Here is a 10,743-nt window from a genome sequence, read left to right on the forward strand (position 1 = left end):
TGTCCATTTCCTCATGTTATCAGGTTGGTGGGGTGGGGTATGTAGTGGTAAAGTGATAAATGGAGGTTAGATGTCTCTAGGCAACTGGGGTTGCCAGTGCTCACTGCCACTGCCGTTTCAGTTTTGCTCCTTGTCTCTCCAGCTAGATTTTGATGCCTGCAGCAATGTGTCAGAATGCAGGTCAATGGATTGTCACCAATAATCGTTTTGAAAAAGATCAAAATATGTGAAGCTAGCCGTGACAATAAATGACTGAGCAAATCAAGATTATCTGAAATCATTTTGTTAGCTCTGCTGAAATGAGTGAACATTCCATATAATGTTGACAATGTGACTGCGATATCCTTAAGCATCTATGGCAAGTTATACAAGACCATAAGATTTAGGAGCAGAATTAGGCTATTTGGCCCATCGAGTCTGCTCTGCCTTTTCATCATGGCTCCTCCATTTTTCCTCTCAGCCCCAATCTCCTACCTTCCCCACCCCCCCCAACAGTATTTCAATATTGTGAATCTATTATTTGATTGAAAAAAGATTTAATTGTGCAGTTTTTCATCTGTATCACAAACAACATGAGCACCCATAAATCATAAGGACACTGGAAGAAAATCCCTAAAATTTACCTTCCAGAGTCCTTTTAGTATAAGTGTAAAAGTTACACACACTTATGTTTATTCTATATTTTGCAACAGGTTAAAGGTATTTCTGTAATACAATAGGGCAGCTATTTGATGATTTCAGCATTAGGATCAAGTCAGTTTAGCACTTCCTTATTTTAATAGACAGCAACAGATAAGAAATGAATCAGGGACTCTAACCATTAAACTAATTCTTATTAAACTTGGTGTCAGGAACACAAATTTGTAAAATAAAACATTAAAAAATTTATGAAAAGGCCTGCTTGTAACCCTATCTAAAGAGAATATGTAGCCATATGCCTGACAAAAGAAGATTTTCCGTTTTCACACCTCAGAGGTTAATGCTCAGGAATCAATCATTCCTACTTCATATCTTATTTGGATTATGATTACTTTCACTCTTATCATTGTATACATTTCAAGGCACATCATAGGAGTGCCATCATTGACATCAGCCATTGAAGCAGTTTTAGAGGAGTTGGCTGAAGCTTAATTGAAAGACATGTGTTAAGGGGCACCTTGACGAAGAACAAAAGGAAGAGAGGAAAGCTGTTTGAAGCAAGGAATCCTAGAGATTAGGGCCTTTGCAGATTAAAGGATGATTACCTGTGGTGGAGCCATTACATTTGCAATGCATGAGAAGAAAAGGAGGAGCATGGATATCTCGTAGGATTGTGCAACTAAGGAGAGCATTGGAAAACATTTTAAAATTAAGGGCTTCTTAATCTGAAATCATTGCAGGTCATGGATCATAAATATATCGGAGGGACAGTATTTAATGTGAGCATGGACATAACAGCACTTTCAATAGCCTCTGCTTTTATAACAATAGATTGTAAGGCCAAAATAGGTTAGGAATGGATTGGAATAGCCTTCTAGTGGTAACACGGGCATGGACAAATATTTCAAAAGCACATAATCTGAGACCAGGACATGCATGGCCTATGTTAGGAATGTGGAAATAAGGTACCCTAGTGATGATGTGAATATGCGTTTAAGAGCACAATTGTGTGTCAAACAGTTACAGGGTTTGTGGCATTGAAACATGTCAAAAGATTTCTCTTACATTTGGAACATTTGAAAATAATGGAATTTTAGTTGAATAATCAAAGCGAAAGTCAAGTTTATTGTCATATGCATAAATGCACATGTGCCCTGATGGAATGAAAAAAAATTGCAGTAGCATCACAGGCACATAAAAATGTAAACTAAGTATAATTTATGCATAAGTTTAACAGGAAAAACAGCAATCTGTTCACATTACTGTTTAACATTTCCTGCCTTTTTCAAATAATTTTATTTTCATTTTTCACAATTAACCCAGCCCTGGCAATTTTATAAAAATTTTGGGATTACAAGAAACTCCTTTTTTGGGAGTTCTTAACCCAGGCATTTATTTTTGCAAGTTCAAGTTTGCTTGCCAATCAAGATGGCTTGATAACTCAAGCCGGAAAATTGATCAGTTTTTTATCTCAGCCACTAGATGGAGGATCTTTCCAGAGTGGAATGTTGAACATGTAACTTAACAAAAGCAGGCATAAGTTATTGGTTATTTTTTTTAAATGCATCTCCATCAGCTGATCAGGCAGAAGATTACAGGACAATAAGTTATAGAATTCTCTAAAGTTCAGCTGCTCTTCTTATTTCTCAAGGAAGCTTTATAGGGGAACTGAGAATAAAAATTTAAAAAAAACTAGTTGTGGCAATGGAAATAAAAGACCATAAGATATAGGAGCAGAATTAGGCAATTTGGCCCATTGAGTCTGCTCTGCCATGTCGTCATGGCTGATCCATTATTCCTCTCAGCCCCTGTCTCCTGCCCTCTCCCTAGATCCCTACATGCTTTGACCTAACAAGGGAATATGGAGGGAAGGCAGGAGATTGGGACTGAGAGAAACAATAGCCATGTTGAAATGCCGGGGCAGACTCGATGTCCCAAATAGCCCATTTGTGCTTCTATACCTTATGGTCATATACTTCCATTGTCACATCTAAGTTAGTTTTTTTCTTCTTTATTTTGTTTCTGAGTTCCCCCATAATGCCTTTAGTGTTCTACAAGCTTCCTTGAGAAATAAGAAGAGCAGCTGAACTTCAGAGTATTCTATAAATGTATATATGAAAATTCTGGAATCTTCCTAACCCAGATATAAAATTCAGAAAGGCTGCTAAGTTCATAACAAAAACTAACCGCATCGATCCCCAAAGTTGACTATCTAAAAAGCCTAATGCATGATGTACACACTTGATTAAAGGCTTGTGATGAACATTGACTGAAGTTGACTGGATAAGTTAAACTTTTTTTCCTCACTTTTATCTACAGAAATTTACATATGTAATTGACAATCACCTTCTGCCCTGTTTTTTACTTAAAAATGAAACCAATGATTGAAGGATGCTACACAAAAGGAATAACAAGTAACTTGCGATATCTGAGGTAGAACTATTTTGAATATTCCCTCAAAATATAATGTTTGAAAGTGAATTTGTAAAATTATAAAATCAGTTTTTATTTTATTTTCCATGGAACATAGACATTAGTAAAATTTATTGTCCATTAGGCTACTTCTGAAGAAAGTTAATAAGTCTGGAGTTATACATAGGCCAGATCAGTTGAACAAAATAGATTTCCTTCTCGAGGGACATTTATGTGCCAGAGCTTTTATTTATAGACTCTATTTTGCTATCGGGAAAGATGATATTGCTTTTTGAAGGCACATAAGAGCCTACAAAAAGCAAAAAGAAAAATGATTAGTTATAGAAACATAGAAAACCAATACAGGCCCTTCGACCCACAAAGTTGTGCCGAACTTGTCCCTACCTTAGAAATTACTAGGGTTACCCATAGCCCTCTAGTATAGACTCCACACAGACAGGACCCACGATCAGGACTGAACATCATTATATGGCTCAGAAATGACACTTCCAAGTTTCACCATGCTGTGACTGCTATATAGTAAATTAACATGTAAGCATTTGTGCCTTTGAATATAATCACTAATATTAATATTGCAAAATTAACAATGAAACATTTTGACAACTTTTAAGTTAACACCACAATTGTAGACATTCAGAATTTGCTTTTCAACATGTCAGATGTCAGAAAGATGATTAATTTACAGAAACCATAAATATGCTCCATTCACCTCACCCTCATGTGGACAATTCATAACTTTTAAAAAAGTTTCTTAATATTACTCCTACAACACGTCGGCATAACAGAAGGCTTTGCTTGGGATCTTTGAGAGTGAAATACTTGTGGCTGGGATTCTGGGTCCTTGAACCTTTAGGAATCAACTGTAGAACACTATTTTTGCTGCCAGCAGGACAGTCTAGGACAAACAAAAAGGAGACATTTATTTTTTCTATCATTCCTCCAGGACATATGTGGACTGGACTCATCTTTTTTACTGCTCTAAAGAAGCACAGTCTGGAGATTATGAATTTTTCCGTGTAAACCTCTATCCCATTACTCCATCAGACTGTCCAAGGTGAACAGTTTGACATTGCAAAGCAGTCAATTGAACTTCCAAAATTGTTTGCAAAGACTGGTAATAATGAAACGAACACCAGGCAATTCAGAGAATGCTTGAGTAAAGAGGTAAAAAAATCATCACAGCAGGTGAAATCATCTTCATCCACAGCTGCAAGGACCAACTCAAGAGCCCAGATTTAAATGAATCTGCTTTTCGTTCATCAGGCATTATTGAAGTTCCAAGGAGCTCCACACAAACACAGCAGGAAAGCACTGAATCAAAATACAGTTTTTACTTATTTGGTTTATTTAGACCCTTCATGGCTAACTATTTGTCTATCAAATCACTTCCCAACCTTCTCTATTGTAACTGGGACAATCCCAGTTTGTCTACTCCTATGAATGTAACTACAATCTCTTCTGCACCTCTCTATGGTATTTGAAAAATGTTGCCTAGAATTGTAGTTGAACCAGTGTTTTATGGAGTTTCAATATAATTACTTTTCCATCTGTCTATTTTCAAAGACAAGGATCAGGTCTACATTTTAGCTATCTTCAGTTTCTCCTGATACCTTCAGTGATATGCACATTTATGCCATTGAATGTTTCTGTTCCTATCCCTCCTTGGAGTAGCAACCTTTAGATTATATTACTTCTCGTTGTCCTTCCCATGAAAATGTACTAATTTGCTCTTCTCAGCATTACATTTCCTCTAGTTTGTTTGCTCATTTCACCACAGATGTGGTCTGGGATACAAGAGAAAGCAGATTAACCTATTGGGTCAGTATTCAGGAGCACAAACATAAATATCATCATGACAGTGGCCTTTCTTTCAACTACCCCTATGGTTTTCAGTATTGTATGGCTATCTGGAGAAGACAAATCTCAGAGTTGTATTCTACATACATACTTAGATAATAAAATGAATCTTTGAGCTTTTGAGGGGTTCTGACCTCTTTACCTAGTCTAACCCATAAATACTGATTCTTTAGAGTCACCATTTTGACTAACTCTGAAATAGTCATTAAATTCAGTGACAAAGCACTAATTAATCCGGGACCTATAGCATTGGACAATAAATACCAGTATTGCTAGTAACATTCATATCCTGTGAATGGATATATAAAATCTCATCAAATATTGTCCATTATCCTCAGGTTTACCACATATACAAGTTTTTAAATTGTGCCCTATATACCCAAGATGCAAATTATTATTTCTTTAAGTAAGCTAACTGGATACTGCCATCCAATTTGGAGCACAATCATTCACCACTGTTACCTACCCATCTTCATATGAAATTGATATGCTACTACTGCCCTTCATGGTCTTCAGTTTTGATGGCAAACCTATTATTTTGTAACTTATCAATCATTGTCCTCTTTTTTACCTTATCAAAAACTCAGATGAGTTAAGCTCTAAACAGTCATTGTTGTTTCCTTTATTAATCTACCCTTGTCCAAGTAGCTATTAACTTGGTTCTAGAATACCTTTTCCAGTCATTCCCCACTCCGAAGAAAAATTAAACGAGCTAGCCTGTAGCTGCCCAGTTTCATTTGCCAGCATTCTTTAAGCTTTCTCCAGCTGAGAATGTCTTTGGCAGCAGCATTTTTATTAAGGACTGACACTTATTTAGTACTCCTTGCCATACCTCAAGCTTCCATGTTCGAATATAAGACTATTTTGTTCCATGATCAGTTCCATATCTGCCCTTACTACCTATTGACAATTTATATTTCTATAGGTTTTGTTTTTTCTTATGTGAATTAGTATGTACGGTATTTATATACTGTCTTTTCCATACTTTTCTTTTTCTTTTCACTTTCTATTTGATTTTTCTAAATACAGCCTGATTCTTATTAGTACATGTTGAGCACCCCTTTTTCTGAAATGTTCAGGGCCCGAAGTGTTTTGGATTTCAGAGATTTTGTAATATTTGCATCTATATAAAGAGACACCTTGGGAATGGGACACAAATCTAAACACAAAATCCGTTTACAATACATATACTGCGTATCCATATACCCTGAAGGTAGTTTATACAATATTTCTAATAATATTGCACCTGAAACAATAATGTATACACTGAACTATCAGAAAGGTAAACTATCATTACCTCAGCCGCCTAGGTAGACAGTCAGTGGCATTGCTATCATTCCTGACTCTGAATTTATGTGATACCAGTAAGCAGTCTTTACCTTACATTTGTTCATCACTCGTATGTACTGATACAGCCACTCAGTGTGTTATGTGTTCATCAGCAACAATCTTGGCAAACTCAATGAATTTCTCTGTAGGCACTTTATCACCAGAAATCTGTAAAATTTTAATCAAATGTCTTTTTAAAAATTTCTGCAACCAGTCTGGTGAATGTTCACAATTACCTTCAATATTTCAGTTTGTCATGATAGACCTTTGCTTGTCTCCTGATCAGCATACCGTTAAGCAGCATATGTTCACTCTGACGCTGCCAAATCCACTTTTCCAATATACGATCGAGATCTTCATTTTTCACTTTATGCAGAGTTTTTCTATTTTTCATTACCTTCTGTTCAATACACATGTAAGCTCACTTCTCAGAATTGTCTGTGGTGTGTAGAGACCTGCACATCGCTTGGGAACCTTCCCAGTACCTAGTGGAATTTCCATTTGTGACGTCATGTCAGTGCTCAAAAAATGTTCAGATTTCCCAAGGTTTTTGAATAAGGAGTGCCCAACCTGTATTAACATCTTTCAAACATCTTTCTTTTCTTTTTCATCTTATCTCATTTATCTCAAGTACTCTGACTTTGGTCTTTCATAGTCATAGGAATATATCCAGACAATGTACATGTCATTGCTTTAAGGACAATTTGTTGTTCGTTCACATTTTTGCCTGCAGTCTTTGATTCCAGATGGCCTAATCTTTATGCCACTTATTGAAATGGACTTTTCTTCAATTAAGTATTTTTACTCTAAATTACATCTTGTGCTTTTTTATAGTGAATTTAAACCTAAATTCTTCCTCACTGACAATTGCATCACTTGATCCAGCAAAGCCTCCTTTCTCATTGGATCAGGAGCAAACTGTTAAACTCTGCAAGGGATTTAAAGGCATACAAGATTTTGAGAGCAAAACACATGGGATTGATTTGGCAGATGTTGAGAGGGTTTTTGCTTTATCTGCAGAATCTGGGACGAGGAAATACTACAACAAGAAATTTTATCAATTATTAAAGATTGAGAAATTTCTTTTTAATTCTTCACTTCAGAGACCCATATTTGTTAGTAGTTGAATATATTAAATAGCAAGATTGATGTTTTGGCACTTGGGAGAAGAGTGACCATGAAAAGTGGAGCAGGATTAGAAGGCCCTTTGTACTAATCCAAGTAATTCTTATGTTTTTATTTGCTTACAGAAAACTTTCTAAACTCACTTTACATAATCTTCTCTATCTTATCCTTCACCATATTGTGACTGCAATATTTATTAGAATAGTTGAACTCCACTTACAGTTCCTGAAAATCTCTGTAATTTTCTTATTTCTGTCTATAAATCTTCCATCTATGAGGTAGAACATGTAGCCTCTATTGTTTCTTAACATTAATCTTAAAGTTTCTGTCCCTGACACTCAAATATATCCACTCTTTCTAGCAATATAATATTGTGCTTTATCAATTTTGCCAAATTTTCCCCATCTTTCCTATCTTTCTTGAACACCTTAATAGCTTTTTGTGGTTGCTTTTCTGACACCAAGCTTCTTGGGAACTTATATTCACTGTAAAGCTATCTTCTTTTGCTTTTCTTGTATTCCCTCTCAGCCTAATTCCATTGACAAAATCACACTGTAGCTCATTTTAGTCGTCTCAGTCCCCCATGCATCTTGTTTCTCCTTTAAGTACAAATGCTAGCAATCTGAACCAAATGAGTCAAGCAGCATCCATTGGATAAAAGAAGTTAACAACTTAGGCTGATCTGAAATATTAGCTCAGTTTAGCTCATCTACGCACAGATGGTGCCAGATCTGGTGAGTATTTCTCGTATTTTCTATTGTTTCTCCCTTTTCACTGCTACATCCTGGCACTAATCCTCCTTTTAGATGAGGATAAATACTCCACCAAGTATTAGTGAGGCTGTCTCCAAGGCTGTGGATACCAACCCTGTTGTAAAACAACTTGTTCAACCTAAATAGGTTCTATCTTTCTGAAATCATGCCTAATGCCTTGTCTAAAGCCTTCCCTCCCTTAATGCCTCTTCCTTTATTTGTTTCAAGCAATACACACTAAATGCTGGAGGAACTCAGAAGGTCAGACAGCATCTATGGTGAGGAATAAACAATCAACGTTTTGAGCCGAGACCCTTCAGCAGGACTTTGACCCGAAATATCGACTGTTTATTCCTCTCCGTAGATGCAGCCTGGCCTGCTGAGTTCCTCCAGCATTTTGTGTGTGTTACTCTAGATTTAACCATCTGCAGACTCGCTTGTGTTTTTGTTTATTTGTTTTATCCCATTTCTGTGCTTACTATCACATGACTCCAGAACCCATATTCCATAAATTACTACTTTTGAATTCCTGCTTCTTAATCTTTCTCCTGGTTCCCTAGCATATGCTTACTTGATTTAATTTCTTTTTTTGCCACTGCTGCTGATCGCATTAAGGGCTGTTATCTCAGGGTTACAGAGCTGAGCTGTGTATTGTCACTCTGGTTGGAAGAATAGCGGGGAACTTTCCCAATGAGACAAAATATATGCCTGCTTCAACAATATCATTAGTGCAATGTCGTGTGTTTACTCAGAGATTAGGAAGCACCATATAATGGAAGCCAGGCAGAGATAATAACTAAAAGTGATGCAGTTTCTCTGGAAAGGAAGTTCCGGAACATTCAATGGTGGAGATATGTATATCCAGATAAGGAGAGTGACAACTTGCTTAGAGTTTAGCAGGCGCCAGAGCTGTCATACTGTCACATGTATGAAATTTTCATAGGTATTGCCATTCTGTAAGGTCCAGTGGAATAAAGACAGTCTTGGTTCTCGGGATATCCAGTTCATCCTTGTCATCTTTCGTCAAATAAGGCAAATGCGGTTTTATCCTAAAAGGAACTCGTTTTACTGGAGGTGGTTATACATCTCCAAACACCCCAAATCCTCCAGCGACTGGTGTCACACGATGGATTATAATTTTTGAAAAAGGATTACAGTACTGCACTTACAGTCTCACATTTCAAAATAGCATTATCTTCCTCATACCCACTTCTTAATCAGTATTTGATGTGCTCAGCAAAAATGGAGAGCTGGATGTTGACTGAATTAATATTATGTCAATATATCATAAAGTAAATGGCACGCATCTGATTGGATCAGGCATTGGTAGTTACATGCAAGTAGTTACACCCGATCTATGGGTCCACAACGTGATTTCTTCACAGCGTGACCCTCTAGAAATTAGACAATTTAGAAACAATGGAGAAAAAATGAATGAGTTTGTGATTTACATCAAATGGTGAATTAATTCATATAGAATAGTAACCATTATCAAAGTTTGACTGAGAAGTAAGAGCCTTCCTATACAGTAGAACTGTCTGCTAAAAAATCAGCATTCATTTCTTATTCTAGACAGGTATTGGTGCAGTAGTAACATATAATTATATATTCAAAATGGGGAGCTAACAATTTTCAAAGCACCTCACTGGTTAAAGTCTATTTCTTAATGTTTTTCCAGGCATATCTTTTATCAGTATTATACCTATGTGTGATGCACAAATCTATTGTATTGCTTGCATCTAAAGCTGACAATCTCAAAGACAAGTAGACCTTCTGAGGGAAGTTAATGTGACGAAGATTGCCATCTCTCTGCAGTATAATGCATGTGTGGGGGAGCGTAGCTAATTTTCTGAGAGACGACATCATTTATTAGTACTGGCAAGAGCCACTGTGCTTCAGAATGTGAAGATCTGTATTAATTTCAATATCATGTTTATTTCCAGAACATACTTTTCAGATTAAATCAAGGTCAATAATAAATATTTCATTTAAGTCAGATATTGCTTCATTTGAATTCAGCAATATTTCTGCTAATAGCTAAAACAGCTGTTTCTTCTGTGATAACATCTTTAAATTATCTGTTTCATGGCCTTTACAATCCAAAACATTCATTGCACATTTTTTGGCTTGTAAATTCGACTGAGTAACATCACATTTTATGCAGTAAAGAGCAGTTCCTTAAAATAAAGTCCTGTTGCAGGGCACCTATGCACAGAAGTCGATGGGCACATGCTCATCAGTCATTCTGCTACACAAATTAGTTTTCTCTCTTTCTGAGTTGAAATTAAAGGCCTAGACCTGAAGCATTAACTCTGTTTCTCTTTTCACGGGCATCACATGATAAGTGTTTCTAACATTTTCTGTTTTTATGTTAGATACGTTTCTCTTTTGATTTTAGTCATGGTATTAAATTCTCGTTTTGACATTATTTGCATGAATTCTCCCACACATGAGGTCCAAGCCATACTCAGCCAATCCTGACCATACCAGGGCTGCAGCAGGGGTACCTGACATCACCATCTTCCTCCAGTTAGGTCATTTCTGTAAAGGTTAGCTTTATTTGTCACATACACAATATACATATACAATACAGTGAAATGCAACACTT

Source organism: Hemitrygon akajei, chromosome 5 (assembly GCF_048418815.1).
Source record: "Hemitrygon akajei chromosome 5, sHemAka1.3, whole genome shotgun sequence".
Taxonomy (NCBI): Eukaryota; Metazoa; Chordata; class Chondrichthyes; order Myliobatiformes; family Dasyatidae; genus Hemitrygon; species Hemitrygon akajei.